Source organism: Zootermopsis nevadensis, unplaced genomic scaffold, assembly GCF_977971745.1.
Source record: "Zootermopsis nevadensis isolate Lab colony 2312 unplaced genomic scaffold, Znev_1.0 Znev_ptg000003l, whole genome shotgun sequence".
NCBI classification, from domain to species: Eukaryota; Metazoa; Arthropoda; class Insecta; order Blattodea; family Termopsidae; genus Zootermopsis; species Zootermopsis nevadensis.
In genome coordinates this window covers 15282042-15300576 of record NW_028259135.1, presented here as the reverse complement: position 1 = coordinate 15300576, position 18535 = coordinate 15282042, and the positions used below count along the sequence as shown (strand labels likewise).

Below are 18535 nucleotides of genomic sequence, written 5' to 3'. Positions count from 1 at the left end.
CAATTCCACACATTGTTCGAAGCCGGAAGACCAACATCGGCATCTTCACCTCCATGATAACGTAATTTCATTTTGTTAAATAAACTCAACATTGAAAAGATTTTCAAGGGAAATGTCCAGGTTTACATCTTATTCGCAGTTTTTTATTAAATCCGACGAGCATCTTCTTTTGAAATCTGAAATGTTGTGCTCGAGCTTGAATTAAATTAGAAGTTATAATTTGATGGATCTCCCCTTAGTTTCTAGATTCTACCTCCTCATAGCAAACTTAAATTAAAGATGTTAAAATACATTAATGGAATGAAAAACGTGACCTGGAAAACGATCATGAGTTCCTGATTATGAGCTCTGTTAATACACTTCGTTAACGCATTAAAAACCTATTATAAGCGAATTCTGCCGATTTAGCTTCCCTAATTACCAGAATATTTTTATTTTTCTTAATTATACATTTTGTTTTATAATGAACTGTATCATTACAATCTTCCATATGTATTTTTAATGAATGCGATTGTGTAGAGAATTCCGGAGAGAATGATCATGATGGGTCTATAATTAGGGCCCAGTAATTGCGATGTTATATTATGAATCTGCAGACCATTGTTAATTTACGTATCGGTAAACAAATTCCAATCCTTTTGCCCCGACCATTAGAGTAGATCACTCATAGCAATGCGATGAAGACAGATGACCATAAAATATTACCTCACCGCTGTTTGGGTGGCTTAACAAAACGACACGGTGTGCTAGTTACATGGTTTAACCTAAATAATATTTAAAAACTCTCTTCCTGCTTAAAGAGAGAAACATGCTGTCTCCATCTTCAGGGCTGAAGATTGTATGATAGAACGACCGATGAATAATCAATCGGAATGGATGTGTCAGGAAGCGATTGTGTCCTAATTTAAGGCAGTGTTTCGAAAATTTCCTGGGGAGAAACTGAGGAGATCATTTTAGCAGGTCTCTGGGCTGATGTTTGAATCAGGGACCTCCCGATACGAGGCAATAATAACTGAACTATAACGTTCGGTGACATTGGTGTAAATGCGACGAACATGGTAATTGGTTTTACGTTTAAATATGTAGACGGATTTAACTCGTTCAGGATGGAGTCCAGTGTCAATATTTTGTTAACACGGTAACGACCATTCAGGATTTAGTTTATTGGACAAACTTGGTAGCGATGAATTCTTCAAAAAGCGCTTTTTAACGTGCAGTTATCAAAAAATTGCTTTCTCTTGTAAAATTATGAAAGAATAACAATTATAATAATAAACGTTGTTTTAAATAGGATTTCTTACACATCTGCTGCAGAAGAAATTTGCGTCTGGAACTGGGTCAATTTATCTTCTGTAATATCGGAATCATAAATCTTCTGAGTGGTTATTATACTGTACATGCACGATCTTCGAGGTGTAGCGAAACTCAGGGTTCTTATATAGGACTACTTAATCTGAATATCTGGTAAGTCAAATTTACATTTTTATTTTGTAACGCGGTGAGATGCTTACTTGGCAGGCGGAAGGGAGAGAAACGGAGCTAGTACGGACCTCATATCGAATACAAGACTGGAGGGCTGCTGGAAGAATCCTTGCGCAGTTAATTGCCGTCGCTTCGTATCCTGGAGAGACTCTGAACCCAGAATACCCATCAGTAGCACGTCTTCCTTGCAGTAGACCCCAAACTCTGACATTGATTGTCGGGGTTAAAGCGGCTGGGGCGTGAAATGACCGATCAACTGCATCTGGTACCGAGTTAAGAATACGTGGAGTTATACTGCGCCTCCCCCAATACGTTTTCATGGCGTGGTGATTTATTAAACTAAGAGGATTTTGCCTCTTGATTCTTCCCTCTACATTATTTGCAATTTATAATTTACAAACATTATCCCATGTGTAAGAATTTAGATTTTCACAGCGATGAGTTTGAAGATTTCTGTCTTCTGGGTTGTTGCGCTGTGTAGTACTTAATTTGAAACTGAAAATCTGAGATTATAGAACGTTGTTATATAAACCTGCAAAGTACCAAAATAGTCTGTTATATGGGATTATTATCTTATTCGACACAAAATATCTCATGAGTTGATAAGGAGCTGTTAAATACTCTAATAAGTAGCCGTGTATTTAATCGCATGTTATCATTCCTGCATCTTATTGACATTCAAATTTTTTTCTCAGTTGATAAAACGTTGTTAAATAAACTACGGACTTTGAAACACCACGTCCTGTGGCATGTGTTGAAGACTGTGATGTGATGTCAAAGAGCCACTGCATTGCTGAAAGGAGAAATATTAAAATGTGAAAGAGTAAAACTCGTGAGGGTGGAAACGTAGGTTCGCGTTGTAAAAGTGAAATGAAACGATGAAAATGTAGACAAATGGACGATCGTAAAGTTGAACAAGGGAATATAAAGAAATAGGTAGGGAAAGGAGAAGAGGCCAGCGGGAGGAAGAAGATGGCGAGGCAATTTGAACTAGGCAAAGGGATTTGTAAAACAAGAGTTCGGTCTTGAATAACAAAAACTCCCTAAATGTCTAGGACACAAGTTATAGTAATCTCAAAACATCCCGTCCTTCGCCCCCGCTGCCGTCTGTAAAGAAACACACATTCTCCTGTCTTCTGGCTTAAAAAATGTGTGTCTGTTTATATTACAGTCATTTTAAATACTTCAGGGGACAGGAACTACACTTTTGCAAGACCTCGTAATGTCAAATTCTGAAAACCATACGGACTTTTATCTGAAGCGTAATCATTGTCTTGGGTGAATTTACATCTTCAGCCAGTCGATCAATCATTTATTTAGTTAGTTATCTGCACAGAAGACTGTCCAGTTAACACCGGGTATTTACGGCCCAAAGTTATGATATAACTATTTCTAATGGCGCTTTTTTCTCTTACAATTCAATATTTATTCTGAAACTATAATTATACTGTCTCTCCCCCTTTTCCAATTGTATATTATTGAATTATTCTCCAATTTACATAAAATTTTATACAGGTATTTTTTTCCCATATTTATGAATTCTACAGCATTAATAAAACATAATACTCACTTGTGGGCCAGAAATGCGCGCATGATTTCGAGTTACGCGTCTGTTATTTTTGTCCGACGCAAGTCAAAATTGGAACATGCCAAAAAAATTGTAGTGAAATTCTCTAATCTCGCGTACTATTGAAATCTGTTTGCTTGTTCTCGGGAAGATTTTGTAACATTTCATTGCGAACGTGACGAAGATTGACGCCTGCGCAAGTTTGGCTCCGACGATGATCTCGGTATTTGTTAGGAGGACGAATGTGGCGATATTAGATCGACTGTAGAATTACAGGCATCCAAAACTTGTTAAATTACACAGTTCAGAACGAGGAGACTATGTCTTGCATAAAGAATCAGAAAAATCAAGCAGAGGTAGATTACAGTCACTGGAATCTTACCGGCTTTTACCTAACCTAACCTAACCTAACTTAACCTAACCTAACCTAACCTAACCTAACCTAACCTAACACTACAATAAGAACAATGGCGGCGCATTTGATACAGACATAATATATAATGTGTTTTTAGTCGTTTTTATAAGTTATTGTCAAATAATTATGTAACGTTCGAACCAACGATTTATACGTAAACACTTTCTTGTGAACATATTTACACTTTTCATCCTTTCAAAATGAAATGGAGAACTCAAAGACCAAGTGTCTAGGCTTTCTTCGTTGTTCCCGTGTATAAAATATCTTCAAAAGTGATTTCGTGTACTTTAAAACACCCTGTATAGCTTCAAATCCTCTTCTTTACAGCGAAAGAATTTTTTTCCATTACGACATTTTAATAATTAATCGTACTGAGGATACGAGATGAGTCCCCTTCCTTGAGGCGAAGTTGTGTCTGTGTGTTTATAAGTTAGGTGAGCTCCTAACCTAACATTTTACCCCACTTTCATGGAAATGCTTTTCCGTAACTGCACACAGTTGCACTCGAAGGAAGATGCTGTATTTTTTGTGCTACTCTATCCAGCCTCTGAACTTCCCGAGCGCCGTGTTCCTTCCTGCAAGCACTGTGAAGCTGATAAGAACTCAGTGAATGCCTTTAAAGGCGTTATACATTCAGGCAAAACTAGAACCTATTTGTAAGAAAGTTAGGTTTTCCAATAAATTAATTTGTTTCGAATCTTCGCTGTACTGCTAATGAGTTTTGAAGACAGAATTGAGATTGTTCCTCTCATCTCAGTTTTTAAGTTACGCAAAGATGAGTTTGAAGATCACAATTATTATCTTCGGTATCGTTTTATCTAAGTAATTAAATTATAAAATTATTAGCTTCCTGCATATTATCTTTTTAAAACTGATTGCCAATTTAATATTGATACTGATTGACATCGTGCCAATTTAATATTGATACTGATTGACATCGTGCCAATTTAATATTGATACTGATTGACATCGTGTGAATTTTATTCTGTTTTACTTTAAATTTGGTTTTTGATAAAGTAACACAGAACAAGTTGGGCAGAGACTTGTAGCTAATGTCCTTAGCGAATATCTGAAGCGATAATACGTGTTTATCGTACGTGGTTTGAATCTCGTTATGGACAGCTACTGTCATGACTGAAGCGTTTCATGGTCTGAGGATATGTTTGTTTAAAGACACTGAAAGAAAATCTCTTTTGTCTGCTTTGTTTGAAATCATATTTTATGCATGAAATTGTGAAGGTACAAGGATATTCAAGAATGGAGAAGAAATGTAGTCTGTAGGTTGTCTACTGTAGTTAGAGCCCTTGGTTTGGCTTTGCAGAAGATTTTATTCGTGGTTTGGCGGTCGGGGTATCGCTTTTGGAGTCGGAGAAGACTATCCCTGAGGAAGATGGTGATGAAAATCTGCCAGTTGAGTCATAGTTACTGGGGGTGGCAGACAGATGTACTTGATGATAACCTAAGCTTATATTCCTTTAAGTAAAATAGGATAGAGAAGGGGAAATTTGTTTCGCAGTGTAACGTGCTGAACGCTCGTCAACACCCCGAGTGCCAGCGAGTGGAGGGCCGAACGTAGCTGCTGAGTTATTGGCACCGTGCTTCGTATTCGAGAGGTCCCGTTTTCAAATCTCGGTCCGGAGACGGCTGTTCTAACTTTTTCGTGGTTTATGTCAGTCCCGCCCGAAAATTTGGCGATAATTCATTAAAGTAGGCCACGACCGCTTATTTTCATAGCCCTTTTGTTCATTAATTTGTCGTTTTAACTTTCCATGCTATACATCGGAACTATTGATAGCGTCGGTACATAATCTGCAGGTAAATAAAGGAATAAGGAAGGAGATGGCTTTAAATCGGTTTTTTAAACGTGGATTTTGTTATGTGCTATAGAGCTCTCTGGAGAACATGCAGTTGATTACAGAAAGGCCCGTCTGATTGTCGATTGTGACCGTAGGCAAATGTGTTAGTAACTATAGGTCATAAAGCCCATTAGGGGAAGTGTATGTTGTTATCTACTGGTAGAATTGTGTGCGAGTGAGCTCTGGTGTTACCTGGTTTATCTTGTCTTTGTTTCCATTGTAGGGGTCGGTACAGTCAAATGACCCGAAGGGACTGCTCAAAATGGAGGTTCTTGAAATTAGTCAAGTTGTTCCTAAAAAAATGTAAATCGAGAACGATTTTTCCACAAAATCTCATCGCCTTGATAAAAGAGGCAGTATGACCTCTGAAACGTCGGTACACTTCTACCAGACTACACGGGGCAACATCCAAAAAAGACGGGTCATCTTCATAATCATCGCCGTGAGAACCTGAAATCTCACATACCTTACCACCTTTTTGTCTGCAGACTTTTCGTGTTAACTGGGCTCCCTGTGCCCGCACGTGTACAATCCTTTCTCTAGCGTTGAAGTTAATATGCAGTATATTATTATAATTCCATATGGTCGTTCGAGCCCGTAACTAAGTTACGGATGACGCGGTATTGACAACTTCGTTACGCAGAGGGACAGGAGTATCCGACGGTATTGATACTCGCTGGGGTGACAAAAGCCATGCGGGAGGCTCCCGGATACAGGGTTCTCAGAGACTGTACCGCCATTGCCGATTATAAAAGTTTCTGAAGCATGCTACGTAAACGCACGTTTTAACCGGGAACATGCACAGGACTCTTACAAAATATGTGTTTTGGACTCCATCGAACATTTTATTATGGACAGATACATGACTTCTGTTTTGTACAAGTTGTAGGCAGTTTATATTCAGAAACTCAGTTTCGACATAACATCAGATGATCTGTGTTCTGTGGATGCCACAGACAATATGTGCTGAACACACTTTATACGCATGTGCAAATTCCAAAACAGAAAATATTATCGCCCGTCGAACGATATTCGACTAAACCGATATGAAAACATGACCATGCGAGCCTCATTCCTCGTTCAGACGCCAATATTCTTGGCTGATTTAGTGCTGATTCTCATATATGTTGATATTTTTTTGTGAAAACACTGAGATGGTGGAAGAATTCCAGAAATCCATTAATATTAATTGAAGATAATTGCAAAGTATTATTCTATTTACCCTTTAGGGATTAAGATTTCGCGGAGACATTGAAGGAAGACAGCTGAAGACTTAGTTCTTGGAAATCCAGAGCATTTATTTTAAAAAAAACTTAGAGAGATGAACGGACCAAAAGCTATACGTATTATTTCTAGTGATACTTCTCGAAATGCGTTTCAATTCTTGTGGACTGGCATCCGGATGGCATTGAATAGCCATACTTCGTTTCTTTGTACCATTCGCAACTGAACGCAGCGTTCTAAAATGGAGTCAAAAGAATTGCTAGAATGGTTCATCAGCTTTCTTCTGCGTGGTGTTAGATGAGGTTGGGGCAGAAAGCGAGGGAAAGTGGTGGGAATATGGTAATGGCGGAAGAGTGAGCGGTGAAAACAAGAGGGCAATGATCAAAGATCACGACGTTAATGAGACAAAGGGAACGGAGAAGAGGAATGCACAGATGAAGGATTAACTATAGGAGAATCTCCTTCCTCTACCGCGGTATTATTGAATTTACTTTGATTGAAGTGGATCAAAACTAGGAAAAGATTGCTTTGGTTTCTCTGCTGTACGAAACTATTGTCATCGTACAATGTTTCGTTGTCTTCTTTTCGTTTTATATTTCAATCTTTCGTGAGGAGAATGTCACAGTGGTAACGCGTCTGTATTCCTAAAGGTTTCTGTTTAAATCTAGACCGGGTTCGTGGTTTTACTCAGTTTCGAAGAAATGCCGAAATAGTACTTTTGAAATAAGTCGTGGCGTTTCCTTCCAAGTTCCACGTAGCTCAAAATGAGTAGCCTCCTTCCTGATTTATGTTCACTGACGCTATAGAATTAAGAAACAGGGGAATGTTTGTATAAAATCAGATATAAATGAGAATAAAACCAGTAAGATATAAGTGGGGGATAAGGAAGGAGAGATCAAAATCTGTGTAGCAAGAGAATAGCGCCGTTATAGATAGTAATGTTAGTTTATGGTACAGAAAAACCCAGTGTTAGACTTAATAAATGGACGAATGAAGGTACAGGTTCTGAATGTCAGTCTTCTGGGACATTGTGCCGTGATGACGGATTCAGCCAACACCTCTGAATCGCCGGCAGACTTCACCCAGAATACCCGGCGCAACGTTACAGAGGACACACTTGTCGCCGTTAATCAACAAGGTTTTTCATCCTCTCTGCAGTGTTGGCTGATGAATTCTGTTATAGTGCCGTCAAATAGGCCACGACAGCCTCTTACCAAATTTCACTAAATCCATAGATCAAGATTCTTCCTGAAAAGCTAGTAGTTGCTCATGTAACTCCGTATTCCATGGTTTGTTGTCGTTTTAACAAGGGCCCATCAATACTTACTAAAAATTCATAATTTATTTTACGATGAATTCAATTCTACATGACGCCCAAAGTTTATAGAATGACGTGACTCAAAATTCGTCGTTTTGCCCCGTTAAACGTCACCATCCGGCCATTTTATATGATGCTGTGCGGTCGCTGTAGCTGTTATTCTGTCGTTAAAGTATAACCTATGAAATAACAGCGCTGAATGCGTTACTACCTTCCAGTTAAATGTTGACGACCTGAATTCGAGTGGGAGTGCTGCTTGGAAACAGGAGAATTGCCACCTGCCCATATTCTGTCACAGTTTACAAGAACAGAGATCGGAAAATAGTGTATAAAATGTGGGATGCATTTGTCCTCGGTGGTGTATTTTATGGTTTCAACATGGGTTTCAGTGCCACCCGTGTGGTGATAGGATCTGTTTGTAACATGTCACCACACAGATTTAGCGTGTCATTCGAATTAAGATTTTCCTCTTATACCAAAGTCGTCATCTTCGACTCCGTAGAATTCAGGCAATATCAACGCATAAAATTACAGTGGTTTAATATAGTTGTGCATACCAAATTCAATAAAATGAAAATAGTTACAAATAAGATTCGAATTGGTCAGCAAATGAGCTTTGTCCTTCCTAATGATTTGCAAAGGTTTCAGACATATTTTATTCCTTGAAGAGACTTATGCTCTTTCAGTACAGCTGGTGTTGTCTGCTGATAAACGCCTCAACGTTTTCTGCACACCATCTTGAATATTGTGCAATCCCGCAAACAAAAATTGGAAGGATCACGGGTACAAGATGCTGACGTGTATTTGTATTATCTCTGTAAGACCTCTCAGCACGGTTACAGCCCGAACGGGGGAGACTGCTTGTTGTTCTTCGTGTGTTAATTGGATAATATTAAAATGCATCTTACATAATTAATAGATACGTATTTGGACTTATCGGGATTCCGTTACAGGCGAATTCTACTCTAGGCTCTGAAAAATGTTAAGTCAACGTGTTTTATTCACGATATAACAGATTAATAACACGCACTCAGATTCTTCATATTGTAGTGCATCCGTCTCGACTCCCTTTGCAGCGAGAAGAATCTGATCTTGATTCTCTCTCTCTCTCTCTCTTCAACCATTCCGCCATCCTTTTCCTATCTTATTTTTATATCTTCCAATTTCACCCAGAAATACCCCACATCTTTACTTCCTCCTGCAGTGCATTTCCTTACACACCCATATTTATCCACCCTCTAACCTTACAAATCCACCCTCCCTTTCACTTCGTGTACTCCCAAAGGGCAGGGAAAGGCAGGAAATAGTCCCACAAGTGCTGGTCTCTCCTGGAGAGCACTGTAACTTAGTTACAGTTTCCTCAGACTCTGTGGCAAACGCCAGTGACATCTGTATGCAGTTGTTGTAAGCCGGAGCTTGTTAACTAGTGTGGTCATTATATAGAGTGCAGTGTCTCTTTTTGTTTCAAGTTCGGGACTTTAAACATATCAATTATCTCCCAGTCAGACCAACACAATGCAGAAGGATCGTTTACAGTCGAATTCCAGTGTTTTGAAGGTGTTCACCAACGTGCCACCTACATCTGTAGGATACCCTGGAATCAGAATATCAAAATCCACATTTTAACCACAGGAAAATCTATGTCTGATATTTATATGTTATGTGCTGTGAGTTTAATGACGCTGTCAGTAGTCCAGACTGCATGCCATCAGACCATAGAATGATTTATTAGTAATTACTTGGAAGGGATATGGAAGGAAGCGGTCGTGGCCTAATTTAAGGTAGGCTAATATCCCGGAATTTTTCTGGAGGGAGCGAGGAAAACAACGAAAGATCTCATGACAACCGGTTTTTCGTGCCGAGATTTGAACCTGGGGCTTGTCGAAAACAAAGCAGGAGTACCAACCACTCACCCGCTACGTTCTGATGTTTCGTAATCAGAATGAGGGACAAAATTATAATACGAAGATACATAATAAATAATTATCGGGGCGAATACTGGGGAATTTAATTCAAATGGGCCACGGCCGTATCTTCTGAAATCTTTAGCTATTTAAAATTCACGATCATAATCGCATCTAATTGCCATTCGAAACTGTGTGGTTGAATATTCTGATAATCAATAAATCGTTGGAAAATCGATCAGTCGTGTTAGCACTTCAGTTAGCCTGCTTAGTGAAAGGGAAAACTGCAGTCGCTTGTAACAATAACGCCGATTGTCACCTTTTGGGAGCTAAATCAATCAGCATCATCCTCACATTGCTTCATCTCATGAGAGCCAATTTGCCTAATCTCACTGCTGGTTGTCTCTGTCGTAAGTATAGGTTAATAAATAATACTATAACAGAAAGCTAATATAAATGTGCGTTGATAATAATGTTGTTGATCGCGTAATATTTTTAGCATTGCATAGTGAACAGTTAGTGACTAATGGATACCATCTCGCAGCATCGAATCTCGGACTCTGCTAAATGTAGGTCACTGGCTGTCGCTGTAAGGGTGTGTAGTTATGCACATCAGAAATGCTTCGCCTGTATTGGAATCGGTTTTACGACCCGTGAGCATCAAGTCTTATCGCCGAGCGAAGCCATCACGCCACATAAACTTAACGGTTCACAAGACCAGAGATAAATTATTTTCACACCTGACTGGTTCCAGGGAACTACACCGTGTGTACATCACGCAGACATCCGAGGCAAGTGACGATTTGAAAAAATGATTCTTGTTTACAGCCCTCCGAAGGATATGGAAATACATGTAACATAAGCTGATGACGTAATTTTGTTAGAGGAAAACAAATATGAAGAGGATCACAGTAACTGGTCCAGGAACAAACTCATAAACATGAAAGGGCCTTTTTTTGAGGAACCTTAACACTCATGTTTATGGTAATTTCATGTTTAAACAATAGATTGGTGTTGTGCTGTGGCACTTATAGTTACATATAGCGACAGGTCCATATGAACAGGATCCTTCCATCCTTTTCTCGGACTGGGACCTGTTCATATACGTTCTTGGCAGATGATCCAGAAGTGGTTTGCCATTGCCTTCTTCTGTGTGTGTGAATGGAGTAATTGTTGGGATGCCACGGAGGAAAACTCCGTGTTGCCTAGACCACGGCCTTGCCCAACACAAGTTATAAATTCGGGCACCGCCGGGAATCGAACCCGAGACCCCAAGATTACAAGGCCAGCGTTCTAACCGCTAGACCACCATTAAAAATGTTCAGTGGAAAGCAAAACATGACACAATAAGAAAGAGACTGTATAGAAATATGTCTAATGATGAACCGACAAATTACAATGAAATTTACCATTTTTGTATTCGGCCGTGTTCAGTCTTCGGTTCTGACAGGAATGTTTCTAGTTGTGTTGCAACCAGACCGCCCTAGAAGAGACCGCAGGAGTTCGTTCGCGTCCCAGAGGAAAAGGTAACTCCCCTCGGGGTAATTTCCTGTATGGTGGTAGCACCCTTCTCTCTCACTTTCTCCTCTTGGAAATTGGTAGCCCATAATTCAACTCTCTTCGCCCTCCGAAGTCCTCGGGGAATGTGGAAACGAAGTTCTTCCTTCAGGGTTTGTGTTGCTGCCGACGGAGTGCTGAGAGATCACGTGGAAAAGATGTAACTGAAATGTGGGGTACATGGTACCTCTGTTCGACACCTGCTGAGCTCCATTTATGAATATGAACTAAAACAATATTGCAGGTATACTGTGTAAAAATCAGATTCGGGGTAACTCACTCAATGTAGTAGCTAAGCTACGAGTTTGAAGACTGAGATTCGGTTCCCGGCATGGAAGGACTCTCCCTATAACGCCCACATCGACTCGGGATCACCCAGGGGATGCAGGGCTTCTTTCTTTGTGGGTTTAACAGTCGGGCGGGCCATGAAACCAAGTACTCACCTACATCTAGTGCGAAAATAGTAATGTACGTCTGCATCGAGAGCACAAGGGATAATTTTGCCTTTGCCTGGCCGTGTGTTAACACGGTAAGTTTTTAGGAATTATAGAATAAATGTCCGTTGCTTTACTCAGTCTCCACAGGAAGATGACGAGGTTTTATTTTGAAAGAGGCCGAAACATTCTTCTAATTGCGTACCTGATATAAAATTGTGATTGTATTCCCATCTGATTTAATGTACTGTAACCTCTGCAGTTGAAGCATTGTCGTTAAATAGCCTGCCAATACATCGGTCAGTCAATGCGTGTGCTTCGAAGCAATGTGTTAAAATGGCATCCTGTCCTAAGAGAGGGCTGTGTGGTGGACTTGCAGGTAAGAGAATCTCACGGGGAGCAACGACTTGAAAGACGAAGACGTAGATAAGAGGGAAATGATGAAATCTTAAGGTAATATGCATTTCTTTAATGAGGTTGAGTCTGAAATTACGAAAGATCGGATTCAGAGTTTTGTCAGGAACTTTGAGATACGCCGTTTTAATTAAAGAGGTTTAGTTAATTCGTTCTGGTTACCATAGGACAATAGACCAACCACAACTGACAACACTTGCCAAGTAAGTTTTGAAGTCACTGCCGTTTCGAAGGCAACTGCACGCCTTCTCATAGTGGGAGGTTCTTTATGTTTATCCGCATTGTGTGAACATAAAACCTTAAACCAAATTCTAGATTTCTGCTGTTACCTCTTACGCTCTAGACGACTTACCACTAGATATAAACTAATATTGGTTTATGATGTGAAGCTTTCACGGCGGCTTTCATTAATAAAGTCTTCTCGGGATCGCCGACGTTTCGAGGACCATCTCTGTCCTCATTTTCAAGGCTGCTGACTGTGTGGCTGTGAAGACTTTATTAATAATATTGGTTTCTCTGTATCCTTCCTCTGTTGCCTCGTTCATTTTCTTCTTTCCTTTATCTTTTCCCGAATGTTTTGCCTCTGCTTTATCGATTATCCACATCACTCGAACGGGTTCCTAAACTCCCCCCCCCCCTTCTCTGTTACCTTCACCCGCTACATCCGACTGTCATTTTCCTTCTGAATCATTTATCGTAACAGCAACGAAATTTTAATTGTCGGCGAAATGCCAGTCGTTCGGAGTGAAGCGATTCAATGATTAATGAGTGTAGCCATGCAAAGCTTCGAAGTTTCCACGTACCTGTGACACGTTTGCTCACTCTGCAGTGATCGGAACCCATTCCATTTTGGATGTTTGACGTCTGATTGTGGAAATTGTTTCACTGGTTGGTTAGCGGACTAACTGGATAACTGTCTGACTTACTTACCAAAACACCAATTAGTAATTCGCCAGTTACATGTCAAAATAATTCGTTGATAAACTGACAAATAATATTATTTGATTTGAGTTTTTGCATATCCTCATTGTCTAACCTGTATTTCTGACGTTATATGGAAATAGATTTATAACCTCCGTCCTTAAGGTCTGTATTAGTAACATATTCTGATCTCCTGCTTTATATTTTCATTGGTCGTTGGAGGTTTCCATCCCAAAATTTTGTGTGCATTCCTTATCTCGTAGAATTACATTTGATTATTTTAGGAATACTAGGTGACCTGTGTAGCTGTACAATATCCTAAATGACACACTCAATAATACCAACATGGCAGCCTTGCTAAGTTCTGAGGTGGGAGCCACATTTATACTACTTAAAGTAGGGCCCTGGTGTTCGGTATGGAATAAATCGTAAAAGAAAATTTTAACCTTTTTAAGTCACAGTTTTGAATAATGTGAATGATGAATATGGCGGCCCTGCGGAATCTTTATTTAGATTACGTTTTGAGGGTGATCACCAATACAGGATATAGGTATAACTCTCAAAAATACCTACAGATAAGTTATTTTTAAAATTGTTTTATGTTAAAAATTACAAATATGGCGACTATGGCAGCTGTTGAGGACATATATAGCAAATCTAACGTAATAGGAATTTGTCCTGGTGAATCCTATGTACAAAAATGGATCACTAAATTGCATAAATATTAATGTGCAGTTCCAGACGGTCTCGTGATGTAAACTGAAGTATATGAAGACAAGTAAGCTTTACAAATTTGTAAGTTGATATAATTGCGTCATATTGTGAATTAAAATTTAATTATTCGTGTTTTTTCCGTCTAATAACAATTGTATATAAATAAAATTATACATAAGATATTAAAATATCATTTATATATTTGGTACAACTTTTTAAATATGTAAATGATATTTTAATATCTTATGTATAATTTTATTTATATACAATTGTGATTAGACGGGAAAAACACGAATAATTAAATTTACAAATTTGTCTACGAACGTCTTTTTTGTGAAGGTTTTTTTTTTATAGTGATAACTTTTGATATCTTGTTCTCTACGCCATTTCAAATCTTTACTTTCTGTCTGTCTCGACAGCTGAAAGTGAGAGGCAATTTGTGTTTCGGTCGTGTCATATCTGCAACAGCACAAGAGTGGCATTCAGTATCCTGCATGACGAGGAGACATCTAAACTTATATGAGTATCGCATTTTAGGAAGAGTTCCAACAAAGACAGGCATGTAATAAAGCTCAGTCATAATTGCTCCCCGGTTACCTTGGATACAGGAAAGATCTCTCTACTGATATTGTTGTTTGAAGTTGGGTGTTCTTTTGTTCTAGGGGACTAACATGAAAGAGGGGATGAAGTTGTATTGGCGTTAGATTCTTGTGTCGTAAGTATGAAACCTAAATTCTATTGGGGATGAAAGGAAAGCTTACATTATCTTACATCATGCAAATGAATGGCTTTATGGGTATTGATACTATGGCTGTCTTGAAATGCAGTTCTGAAGGGGGAAGATTCTAGGGAGAAAAGCGGAAGGAAACAGAATAATGAGAAGGATGAAGGAACGTAATAGAGGATGGCGGATACAGAGAAATCAAACATCTAAATCCAAAGAATAATGTTGGCACATAAAGGAAGTGCACAGTGAGAGAATCATTAGCCAGAAGGTTCTGTAGCAATGTGCACCGACTGTACGGCTTTACCATACTTAGTGCCTTATAAGGAAGCGTAAGCTTATGTCTGTATGTCTGTCCTAATAACGACACGATAGACAGACTTTCATGAACTTTCGTGTAAATAACATGCCACTAAACGCCACTTCCATTTTATTCTTTTTAATTTAATATCTTCATTAGTACCAACACTGCGGCCTGTGAGCTTCGTAAGTGGGAACGACTCTAGAGCCACTTACGTAACAGCATGAAAATAAAATAATTGATTGTTATAACGTTTAGTTTTAAGTACATTGTAAAACAGTAACATGTCTGATACATGAATTTTGTATTTAATTTTTTCGATTTCGTGACTGTAACTAATGACCTAAACGTGAAATTTTGATGTTTGTCTGTTTCTGTGTTACAAATTTCAACGGTGGCGATGGTGCAGAACTTTGAGGTTATGTCTGACACGTTTATTACCTTCATAATTTATATGAAGCAGCAGAAGCTGTGCACAGAAATATATATTCGACATTATGGCAGTAATAATGTAATGACTCTCATATCCCTGCTTCAAAATCGTGAACAGAAAGTTTATCTCTTTATGATAGAATTCATTTCAGACTTGCGCAGCAGAAATTTGTCGTCTTATTCTTTTGTCTGTCTGTTCTGTTCCCTATATTTCTTCCCTACGTCTGCTTTATCCTTTCTTGTTCTCTCGTCTGGAATAATTCGTAGCTAGTATGCAAAAGGGTGACGGGATGGCTTCTGAACCGGCATGAAATTACGTCTCGGTGAGATCCTAGTTCTTACAGACTGCAGGGCTTGTTATTTATTGTTATTATTATTCGAAAAATTATATAATTATTGTTATTGGAATATCAGAGTAAAATCTACAAGAAATATATTTTTAATAAACGAAATCTTGGCATTAAAATATACTTCGGAAATAACATCAGGAAATAAATAAAACAATGATTGCATAACATAATTTCGAAATTTGCCTGTAGAATGGGAGCGAAACGTGGGTATTAAGAGACGAAGACAAAGGGGGAACAGAAACATCGGAAATAAGACTTTAGAAATTCGTGTTGGGGGTTTTATTAACGTATAAAATAAGAAGTGGAGATGTAATGTAACAAACACAGAAGAAATACGAGAATGCCAAAAGAAATGACATAATCATGTAGAGAGGGTGCCTCCTGATCGCCTGCTTTGGCAAACATACTTCTTTCATCCTGTTGGAAGACGGGACATTGGGCTTCCAACATGGAGATGGAGACAACAGTTCCTTTAGTCTTGGAACGGGTCAGGGGTCTCAATCCTTGAATGGGAAGAAGAAATCTTGGCGAAGCGTTTAAGCTTGAAATTACGAAAGCAAAAGTAACTGAATTTAAAGAAAAATACCGAATTTACTGTTAATTATGTTTTTACATTTCATTGTCACATAAATTTTCACGTCTTAACTACTTTTAAAGACACATTTCTTAGGAAGCTATGATGTAAACAATAAAATGCATCGATGCCAGAAACTACTTGTATATTCGAAAAATACGTGACGTCGAATTTGTGGAGGAAATGTTTCCACTCTTCCACAGTCTTCCAAAACGAAAGAACATTTCATTTGAACTTGAAATAAGGGGGGGGGGGAGGGGGGGGGCTGATAATCCTAAGCATCTATTTGCGGCATTGGACAGGCATTTCCCCCCCCCCCCACCCCACCCCGCCGCCCACACGTCCTTTCGTTTCTACTCACTGCCTTTCATCATGTACCAGACGAATGGTAGTTTTGTATGGTATTATTGTGGGGAAAGACGTAGCATTAGGAACTGTATTGATCGCATTGGAACCAGTAGCATCAGCTTACATGAACCACACATACTGCAATACGTCCTCTGAAATTAACGTAACGAAAGGGGACGGCGTTCTTTACCACGCAGTGCACAGATCTGCTAAATGGACCTTTTAGATTTAGTGTACAAAAAATTTATGGCATTGTGCATTTCAACTTTTGGTACTTTAAAAGTTAATGTAATATTGTGTTCGATATATTACTATTTGCATCATTTATTCATTATTGCGCTTTTGAGCTTTAACAAAGTGTTGCAAAATTCTCATGTTTGTGTTAACCCCTTTGAAGTTGAAGCTAATCTAAACAATATTTAAGAATTCAGTCCATACCACAAAGAAAACACAACTCTTCACCATTATAATTCAGTGCTGTTGAAGGAAATAATTGCTAGTTTACGGTGATAATCATACGAAACCCGTTTATACAGAATGAATTATTGTTTGTTGAAGCAGGTGGGACATACAGTTCCCTCTGGGCTTTAAATAGTTAATGACGTCGAAGAATGGTTTTAGAGTAGCCTTTTCAATTTCCCATTTATATTATGACCCTTGTCACACCTAAGCTCTGCTCTTGTAAATAAAGACGCCTGCACAGACCAGTTATGCTACCCGCCTCGCAAACATGTTAAAGATGTTGCTGAACAAACAGGCGCTGTCATATTCACACTGTACTGATATTGTGTGTGTACATATAGTTTGAAGCCGGCGTGCATATACATGCGTTGGCACGTCAGAATGTCGGTTTTGTATTATTGCGACATACAATTCGAGGTTTGCTTGTTTACCTAATACAATTGTGGATTTATAATAGTGGGTTATAATGGACATGCCCTCTAAAGTGGTCATATGGATCTTGTAGGTGGTTGCTGAAGTTTGGCAGGAACATATCGTCTTTATCCACAGAGAAGATTGGTCTACTCTGAAAATAGAGGCGTTGTTTCTCCGAACCGTTGCTAATCACATGCCAGACGAAATTTCCACCACCTTAAGAACCCCAAATCTTATACATAAGAGTTTTAATAAGATAGTTTTTGGGGTTTATTGTGATTAAAGTAATTGCCACGTAAACAGCGCCGTCAAATGCATCGTGTCTGTAACGGACTTACAAATTTGGATGTAATTTGCGTCTCACTTGACTCAGTCAATAAAGTCCTTCTATTTCCGATTGGTACAAGATATTTCATCCATCACGATATTCTACGTTGCGACGCTGTGAGATCTTCATCCGCATTCGAGGTCCACGTAACCTCCTCTTAAATTGATACAGGCGTCTCGTTCCATTGGTTTAAAGCAGCCGGAGAATGAAGCCGACCACTCACTTGTCTCATATTAGAATGCGTAAAGCTTTAACTTTACACCTGTGTGTATTTGCCTGGCGTGGTGCTTGGGCGTTAGGCTAAGGAACGCTCTTCTGCATCTCCTTTGGCTCGGTTCATGTCTGAATATTTTTGCAGGCCACGACATAAGGATACTGAAGTTGTAATTAGAGTAGTTACATTTTTTCCGTCGCTCAGCTAAGAATGTGAAGATGCGCTTATTATAATCAGATATTTAACCGAGTTTAGTAATTTTCAAAGTCAGCTCGATAGATACTACAGATGCTTGTAACTTACTTGAAAGTCTGGCGTATTTTCAGGGTTTGTAAAATGTGATTATCCTGCCACTCCTTATCTTCAAAGCCGGCAGAACTGTCAGAGCCAGAATCTGAACTTAACTCTTAACCAAGACGAGGAAAGCGGCTCTTAAAAGTGAATTGAAATTCTCAAGTGTATTTCTAGTATAAGGGGGAAAGACATTTTACACCATCTGGCCCGCTAATTCAATTTTGAAAAAGTAAATGGAATATTAATGTCTCTGAATCTGTAATGTTCATGAGTAACTACCATGATCTT

At 38.9% G+C, this 18535-nt stretch overlaps 1 protein-coding gene across 5 annotated transcripts in view; it reads left to right on the top strand.

Annotated features, from left to right (window-relative positions):
* LOC110827879 (uncharacterized) overlaps positions 1–18535 on the top strand; it is a 106279-nt gene that overhangs the window by 70337 nt on the left and 17407 nt on the right. For 3 of the 5 annotated variants that reach the window (XM_022059986.2, XM_022059981.2, XM_022059983.2), the window contains one exon: positions 14469–14521. The exons of the other annotated variants lie outside the window; for them this stretch is intronic. The gene's annotated coding sequence lies outside the window, so the exon portion shown is untranslated. The remainder of the gene's footprint in view (positions 1–14468; positions 14522–18535) is intronic. 5 annotated transcript variants of the gene reach the window in all.